The following is a 9,807-nucleotide window of genomic DNA, read 5'->3' on the forward strand; positions in this document are numbered from 1 at the left end:
GGCCATGGGCTTAGCATAGATGGCCTTTACAATGTTAAGGAATGGTCCCACTATCCCTATTTTTTCTAGTGTTTTAAGCAAGAACGGGTGCTGTATTTTATCAAATGTTTTTTCTGCATCTATTGAAATAATCATGTGATTCTTGACTTTAAGTCTGTTGATATGGTGAAAGACATTTATTGATTTCCAAATGTTGAACCAACCTTGCATCCCTGGGATGAAACCCACTTGATTGTGGTGCACTATCTTTTTAATATATTTTTGTATGTGATTTGCTAAGATTTTGTTGAGAATTTTTGCATCAATGTTCATTAAGGATATTGGTCTGAAATTTTCTTTCCTCGATGTGTCTCTGTCTGGTTTAGGTATCAGGGTAATATTGGCTTCATAGGGTTCCCTCCTCTTCTATTTCATGGAATACTTTGAGGAGTATTGGAATGAGCTCTTCTTTAAAGGTTTTGTAGAACTCGGTTGAGAACCCATCTGACCCCCGACTTTTCTTTGTTGGTAGGCTTTTGATGACTTCTTCTATTTCATTACTTGAAACTGGTCTATTTAAATTGTGTATGTCCTCCTGGTTCAGTTTAGGTAATTCATATGTCTCTAGAAACCTGCTGATGTCTTCGAGATTTTCTATTTTTATGGAGTATAGATTTTCAAAATACCTTCTAATTATGTTTTGTATTTCAGTCGTGTCTGTTGTGATATTTCCTTGTTCATTCCGAATTTTAGTAATTTGAGTTTTCTCTCTCCTTCTCTTTCTTAATGTGGCTAAGGGTTGATCAATTGTCGCTGAGCAGCCCTCCTCTGCTATGTTCCCTGGGGACCGGAGCTACCACCTGGGCCTGGAACCCTCACTCTGTGTGGAAACCTCTTGCTGGGCGGTCCTCCTCTGCAATGCTCCAGGTTGACTGGGTTCATGGCTCCAGCGGGGGAGTCTCACTGGGCCACTCTACTCCACCAAGTTCCCTGCGTTTCGGGACTACTGCCCCATCCTGGGAGCCCGCCTAGTGGGAGAGACTCACCTGGCTGCTCTGAGTTGGTCCCGAGTCTCTCGATACTTCCCCTTCTTGGCTCCTAGGTCCTGTCAAAGATCCTCCAGTCTCCTGTGGGTGTCTCAGGAAGGGAGCCGCCCTTCTGATGATGATGGCCACGCCCTCAGGAATAATTCAAAACACCTGCACCAGCCTCCAGGGAAGCTGGGGAGCCCCAGCGAGGGTGCACTGAGTCAGCACAGAGGCAAGTGCAGTGTCCCTCAGCAGTAGGGGGACAGGCGGGCAGGCTCAGCGATGGCGCCCGACCTCGGTGTGGGGGTCAGGCGGGCTGGCTCACCCTCTGGCTAGCTCCGGGATGTAGGCGGACTGGCTCTTGCTCTGCAATGGCGACCAGCCTCTGTGTGGTGGTGGAGAGGGGTCGCTCAGTGCTGGCATCGGACCTCGCTGAGAAGGTTGGGCGGGCTGGCTGCTGGCCGGCTAGCTCCGTGATTACAACCACCTTCAATGTGGTGGTCGGGCGGGGTCCTAGACTATGTATTTTAAAAAGAAAAACACCTTCTTCCTTAAAAATGCAAATATGAAAAGCCACTTGAAAACAAAAATGAAAAAAGTTTATTGAAGAAGATATAAAAACAACTAGCACATGAAAATATGGTCATATCATTAATTATTAGAAAACTGCAAATCAAAACCATAAAAAGATCATTTTATACCAACTAGAATGACTGCTATCCAAAGCAGATAATTGCAAGTGTTGACAAAGATGAGGAGAAACTAAAAATTTCAAATATTGCTGGCAGAAATGTAAAAGGGGCAGCCACTCTGAATAGCAATTTGGCCGTTTCTTAAAAAATTAAACATAAATTTATATATGAACACGCAATTTTATGCCTAAATGTCTGAGTCAGCTTTTTATCACTGTGACCAAAACGCTGGACAAGAACAACAAAGAGGAAGAGAAGTTTATTTTGTTCTCAGTGTCAGAGGTTCAGTTCAACATGACCGAATCCATAGCTCTGGGCCCAAGGTGAAGAAGAACATCATTATAGAAGGTCATGGCAAAGGAAAGCTGCTTACCTGATGGTAGCCAGGAAGCACAGAGAAAGAAAAAGAAGCTAGGGAGACAAGACATGATCCCCAAAGACATGCCCCCAGTGACCTACTTGCCCCAGATAGGCCCCACATGCTTACAGTTGCCACCCACACAGTATTCCTTTCAAATTATTAATCCATCAAATGGATTATTTCACTGACCAGGTAATAGCTCTCATAATCTAATCATTTAATCTCTGAACGTTCCTGCATGGTCTGTCATATGAGCTATTCAGGGGAGACCCTCACATCTAAACCTTAACACTAAATAAAGGAAAACACAGGACTCATACCCAAGTATTCATAGTAGCATAATTCATATACCCAAAAGCTGAGAATAGTCCAAATGCTTATCAACTGGAGAACTGGATGAAGAAACCTATAGTGTACCTGCTCAAAGAAATACTTTACAGTAATAAAAAGAAACTTCTGATATGTCCTATAATATAGACAAGTTTCCAGAACATTATGCAAAAGATTACATATTGCATAAGCTCATTTATATGAAATATTCAGAATGGGAAAATTATAGAACCAGCAGATCAATGATTGCCTGATGCCAAAAGTAAGAGCAGAAATTGACTGTGAATAGGTTCAAGGGGTCTTTCTGAGGTGACATAAATGTTCTACAACTAGATTATAGTGATGATTACACAACTCTATAAATTGATGAAGATCATTAAATTGTACACTTAAAATGGGTGGATTTTGTGGTATTTATATTAATAATGGTACTAAAATGAATGCATAACTAGATGCTTGAGAGACTGATAGATTCATAGAACATAGATACATACACATACATTATTGTAAGTATAATTCATTCTACTTGTAAACATGACATAAAAAATATACACATGTGGTATGCATAGAGATACATAATAAACAACTTCTACCATTCAATCAGAAGATTCAAACAGTCCTCTACCAATTTCAATTCATAAATTGGAAGAGATGTGGGAACTGATGATATAAAAGATAAATGAAACAAAAATAATTAAAGAGTAACTAAATGACTGAAAAACAAAGTATGGCATAATAATTTGGTCAAGATGACACACAGGTATTAAATTCCATGTTGTTTCATGTAAATTACATGTGAAGTGGACAATATTTGGATGACATCATGGATGTTAATGTTGATGTCTCCCAGTCCTAATATTAACATCAGAGATGTGTATTTATCAAAGATATTCTGAATGGATATTTCTAAGGAATAGAAATCTTTAAAATGCACATCCTTGCAGTTTCTCTTCATCCTAACCAAAAAATGATGTACTGTGAAGTTTCTAAAAGCCATGATTTTCTCTAATGGAGTACTATAGGAATCTTTCCCACATTCACAATAATCCTTATCTCAATACACTTTTACAATGCTGGTGGAGTTGCAAATTCGTGCAGTCACTCTGGAAAGCAGTGTGGACATTCCTCAGAAAACTTGGAATGAACCCACCTTTTGACTCAGTTATCCCACTCCTCAGTTTATACTCAAAGGTCTTAAAATCAGCAAACTACAATGATGCAACCACATCAATGTGCATAGTGCTCAATTCAGAATCACTAGATTGTGGAACCAACTTAGATGCCCTTCAATAGATGAATGGATAAAGAAACTAGTATATACACAATGGAATATTATTCAGCCATAAATAAAAGCAATATTATGGCATTTGCAGATAAATGGATGGAATTGGAGAATATCATGCTAAGTGAAATAAGCCAATCCCCAAAACCAAAGGTCAAATGTTTTCCCTGATAAGTGGATGATGATATATAATGGGGGTGGGGAGGTGGGGGGATGAGAGAAGAATGGAGGAACTTTAGATTATGTAGAGGGAAATGAGAGGGAGGGGGTATAAAAATGGTGGAATGAGGCAGACATCATGATTTTATGTACATGTATGATTACACGAATGGTATGAATCTACATCGTGTACAACCATAGAAAAGAAATGATGTACCCCATTTGTGTACAATGAATCAAAATGCAGTCTGTAAAAATAAAAAAATGATTTAAAAAGATATAATAATTGTTTTCTTCTTTCTGAAGACTGGAAAAAGCTGAAGAATGTTCCTTTATACCCTGAATATGTTCATAGAAAATAAGATGTTTTTAAAATTTACCAATACAGGAGTAACAATTACAAAACCTAAAATACTAGTATGTTAGGCATGGGAGAGTCTGGATGCTTGGAAACAAATTTAATTGGCAGTGTCGTGGATCACAGAGTGTCAACAAAAGCAAAGATTCCCTGAAAATCAAACATCTGAAAGTCAGGAGAACCTTCCTCATTAATAGCAACTCAAGCTGGTCCTGGGATGTGGGTTGTTATGGAAACTGGTGTGAGAAGAAGAAAAATTGGGGAAATGAAAGAATTCTTGTAATGGGCAGGGAGCTAACCTGTAAACTCTTTATAAAACATTTCTTCTTTGAGTTATCAAGTTACCAGCTTGATACAGGTTGTTACCATCAAATTAAAAAGTCTCCCAAGGTTGGGAATCTGATCTCTGGTTTTGTCATACTTTTCCCAGTATTCTTAGTGGCCTGAGTTACAGTATATTGGCGAAAGAATTATTACAGTAGTCATAAATTGGCCTTATTTAACAAGCTTGGAGGATCCAATCTGGATTTTCATGAACAATCTGAAATTATTTACTTATTCTTTTTCATTGTAGCCAATTGCAATGTAGTGTTTTCACCAAGTGTTTGTAGTAATCAGTGCTATTTTTATCTTTTATTACTGTTTTCAAGTACTTCCTTTTCAAATCATGAAACTGAAGCTAGTCATTGGATGAAAAGAGGAACCATTTGCCTTTCTTTTACTATTTATTTATTGCCACCTGTGGAAAAAGAATACTATAAGGCAAAGAGAAATTGAGGTTAGTAGGCCTAAATAGAAGTTTAGTTTCTGCTTAACCTCTTTCAACCTCTACTCAGGTACTGTTGAGTGCACAGTCTGACAAAAAAATCAAGAACATAGCATGGGTATGACCCAGTAAAATTTCTTACAAAATCCTACATTCTGGAAATTATAACATTTGCTGTTAAATGGATGGAACTGGAGAATACCATGCTAAGTGAAATAAACCAATCTCAAAGAACCAAAGATCAAATGTTTTCTGATATGCAGATGCTAAATCACAATAGGAGTTGGTAGGGAAGAATAGAGTTACTTTGGATTAGACAGAGGGGAGTGAAGGGAGGGGAGAGGCTATGGGGGGAGGAATGATAGTAGAATGAATCTGACATCATCACCTATGTGCATATATGGTCACATGACCCGTGTAACTCTACATCATGTACAACCAGAAGAATGAGAAGTTATACTCCATCCATGTATGATGTGTATAACTAGAACAAATTAAAAAGTCCTACATTCTGAGTTGGAAACAGTTGAAAGTAAAAATAAGCCTGCTTAACATATTTACCAATTGAAATTATCAACATTCAGATAACTTGTAGAACAAGCTTATTATTAAATAGATTACTTGAGCAACATTCAAGCTTATTATTAAATAGTCTTGTTATCTTGTTACTTGAGCAACATTCAGGTATTTAAAAGGTCACAGAAAAGTTATCTCATGAGCACTTAGAGTCATGTTTCATGTGTGTCTGTTTTGAAAGCTGAAACAGTTAACACTACTCAAGTGACAGTCACTCATGGAAGATGACAATCTATCAACCCTGTTCAACCAGGATTCCAGGATAGCATTAAGTAATGATGGCCCCAGGCATCCTAACATATAATTAATTAACTTTTCATCCATCCGTGTAGAATGGTACTAACATACCAGGCTTGGATGAATGAGGGAAGGATAGCTCAGTTATTTTTCATAATTTAATTTTCTCACAGAACACCAGTAGACAGAAGCTGATAGAGACAGCGTGGATAGACTTATTTACTTGCACTTTTTTGGCAATGCCGTACATCCTACTCTGTCCCAACCCAATAAGAACTGGCTCTGAAGTGTGAATAAGAGAGAGACTGGGATGACAGAGTAAAAAGAAATGATAGATTGACTTATTTCACTTAGCATGATATTCTCTAATTCCATCCATTTATCTGCAAATGCCATAATATTTTTTCTTCTTTTTGACTGATTAATATTCCATTGTATATATATACCACAGTTTTTTTTTATCCATTTGTTTGTTGAAGGGCATCTAGTTTGGTTCCAAAATCTAGCTATTGTGAATTGAGCTGCTAGAAACATTGATGTGACTGGGTTACTGTAGTATGCTTATTTTAAGCCCTTTGGGTCTAAACCAAAGAATGGTATAAATGGGTCAAAAGGTGGGTCCATTCCAAGTTTTCTGAGGAATCTCCACACTGCTTTCCAGAGTGACTGCACAAATTTGCAACTCCATCAGCCAATCTCAAAAAACCCAAAGGTTGAATGTTTTCCCTGATAAGTGGATGATGATATATAATGGGGTTGGTGAAAGAAGAATGGAGGAACTTTAGATTAGATGGAGGGAAATGAGAAGGAGGAGGGGATGGGTTAGAAAAAATGGTGGAATGAGACAGACATCATTGCCCTATGTACATGTATGATTATACAAATGGTATGAATCTTACATCGTGTACAACCATAGAAATGAAAAGATATACCCCATTTGTGTTCAATGAAACAAAATGCAGTCTTCAAAAATAAAAAAAATAATTAAAAAAAAAGAAATGATAGATTGCCAGATAGCTCTGGACTCAGATGCCTACTAACTGGGAGACTTTGGAAAGCTAACCTACCTTCTCTGAACTTCTGTTTATTCATGTATAAAAAGAGTATCAGTAATAACTTTTACAGAAGGCTGATGAAAGGATTAAATGCAATAAAGCTTGTTAAATACTCAAACTTCAGTAGGGATTAAATAAATAGTAGCAGATTTTTTTTTTCTTACTATTACATACACTTTCTAGTCTTCCAATGGAAAAAATATCATGGATTAAATGCAGCATATACAATAGTCAATGAGAGTCCCAGTATGCAGGACACTTACCTACATTGTGGAAATTGACTTGGAAATGGAGAAAACGATTGGGAATATCTTTTAGACTTTCAGTAAGTTAGTTAAATAATTCAAAGATTTAAACTATTGAAGAATCACTATTTTTACCATTTCAGAAAAGATAAGGCATTTTGATAATGCCTGAATTTTTGAGACAATGAGTTGAGCCAAACCTAAATAGAATGTGGGGATCTTGAGAAAGAAGTTTTATCCTTCTAGAAAGTATCATTGGTAATTAGAGAAATTAAAATAAAATAACAACAAAATATTTTTCACACATCAGTTAGCAAAAAGTAAAAATAAATAATAAATGCCCTAGCAGTCGATAGTATGCACATCTGGTGGAAGTGTAAATCGCTTACAGTCCTTTACAGTATAATTTGGCATCTATCTTTTCACTCAATGCGTATCTTTTCACTCAATAATGCATATTACCTATGCATATGTTTTCACTCAATAATTCCACTTCTACAGAGTTGTGACATGTTCCAAATATACAGGTTTAAAAATATTGTTTTCCTTTGTAATTAAAAAAAACATTTACCAATAAAGAAACATGAGCATTAATTATTATTACAATATGTTATGACTACAATGCAACCATTTTAAATCATGAAAATATTTCTAAATACTAATTTGGATAGAGGTTCAACTATCATCTTATCTAAAAAGTAAAATATAGTAAATTCCAAACAATCTTCATAGTATTACATTATTCATTCAAAAACAGTGAGTGTTAATAGGATTCATTTGTGCACATGGGCACAAACATGATTCCTAATGCAAAGAAAAATGTGTAAAGATACCCAGCAAACAGATGATAACAGGGTGGTTATTGCTGAGGAAAGGAGGGTACTGAAAGAAGGTGGTACAAAGGGAGTTAATTTTACACTCTATCCTTTTCCAGTTATTTAAATTTACATCCTGTGTACATTTTTTTTGTTGTTGTTATTAAAAGTTCTTTAAATCATGACTAGTAGATTTAACACCTGATTTGATCCAGGTGTAGTTCTGGAAGCCTCACAGACTCAAAGGTGTAAAGCGTAAGCCTGTCATTTAAGAAGAGAGCCCCTGAGTGCCCTCTTCCCACAGGACTGCCTAGGCGATTGTTCCCCCAGGATTGGTTCCATTGGGTTCATCAATCCCTGCACTCACAGGCCGCTGCAGTCATGGTTCAAACAGGCCTTGCTGCTGCTGGAGTTGGCAGTAGACCTGGTCATCATCCACGTGATGTTGGTTTTGCAGGTATGCAGAAGTCAAGAGCTGTGGGGGTCATTAAAGCCTTCCACCCAGATTTCAGAGGAAGACTTGGGAGATCAGGCAGTGTGTGGCATGTCCTTGTGGGCTGCCTCTGAAAGGTCTATGTGTGAGGCCCGGAATGTGAAGCTGAAGCTGCAGTGGAGACCCTCTGAAGTACGAGATGCCAGGGACATGGAACATCTTCTGAGGAAAAGTGGAGGCAACAGGCAGAAACAGCTCAAGAGAGATTCCATGTGAGTTGCAGCTGGCAAGGTCATAGGGGGGTGGGATTGCCCAAGACCTTTGGAGTTCAATCATGCCCTGGATGTTAGACATGGAGCTACCATAATTATTGTTTGCCCTACTGGGTTTTGGACTTGCTTTGATCCCATCCTTTTGTGATATTCTTCTTTTATTACCTTTTGGAATAGGAACATTTACCCTGTGTGATTGTACATTGGAAGTATGTAACTTTTTTTTTTTTTTTTTTTTTTTTTTTTTTTTAGAATAGGCATAACAGTTAAGTTTGCCTTTAGTCTCAGCAGAGACTTTGCATTTAGACCTTTGCATGCTTCCTGTTAAGACTATGGGAACTCTTGGAGATTAACTGAATGCATTCTGCATTATGAGAATGGCATGAGACTTTGGGTCCTGGAGTGGAATATGACTTTTTTGATCTAAAACATCCTCCAAAAGTTCATGAATTGAAGATTCCGTCCTCAGCTAGTGGCACCATAGATAAGTGGTGGCTACTTCAGAAAGTGGTGCCAGCCGAAGGTCCTTGGGAGTGTGCCTTGAAGGGTTTATTTTGCCTGTGACCCTTCCTACCTCTATCTACTTCCAAGCTACCTTCAGGTGAGCTCATCTGCTCCACCACATGCTGCCTCTGTGATGTTCTGCTTCACCAAATACCCAAATCTACAGGACCAAGAGACCATGGACTGAGCACAGGAACCACAGGTCAAAATAAATCTTTCCTCCTCTAACTTGATTTTCTCAGGTATTTTGTCACCATGACAAACAGCTAAATAACACAATATAGTTTTTGGTAATGATCTGTAATGATATTTTATATTTCTGTGGTGTCGTTTGTAATGTCGCCCTTTTCATCTCTGATTTTGAGTTTTCTCTCTTCTTAATCTAGTCAAGAGTTTGGCTACTTTGTTTATCATTTCAGAGAACCAGCTCTTTGTTGATCTTTTGCACTATTTTTCATTTTTCATTGCATCTATTTCTGCTCTAATCTTTGCTATATCTTTCCTTCTACTAATTTCTGGTTTGATTCGTTCTTGTCTTTTGTGTTATGTGGGATACAGCAATCGGTTGTTTTCTTATTTTTTCTTTAAACATTTTTTTTTCATTTTCAGATTTTTTAAATCAATGTATTATAACTATATATAATGGTGAGATTCATTACTCCATATCAGTCTCACTCCCTAGAACCTTCCCTTTACCTCCCCACCTCCCTCTCCC

This window comes from Sciurus carolinensis, chromosome 6 (assembly GCF_902686445.1).
Source record: "Sciurus carolinensis chromosome 6, mSciCar1.2, whole genome shotgun sequence".
In the NCBI taxonomy this organism is placed as follows: domain Eukaryota; kingdom Metazoa; phylum Chordata; class Mammalia; order Rodentia; family Sciuridae; genus Sciurus; species Sciurus carolinensis.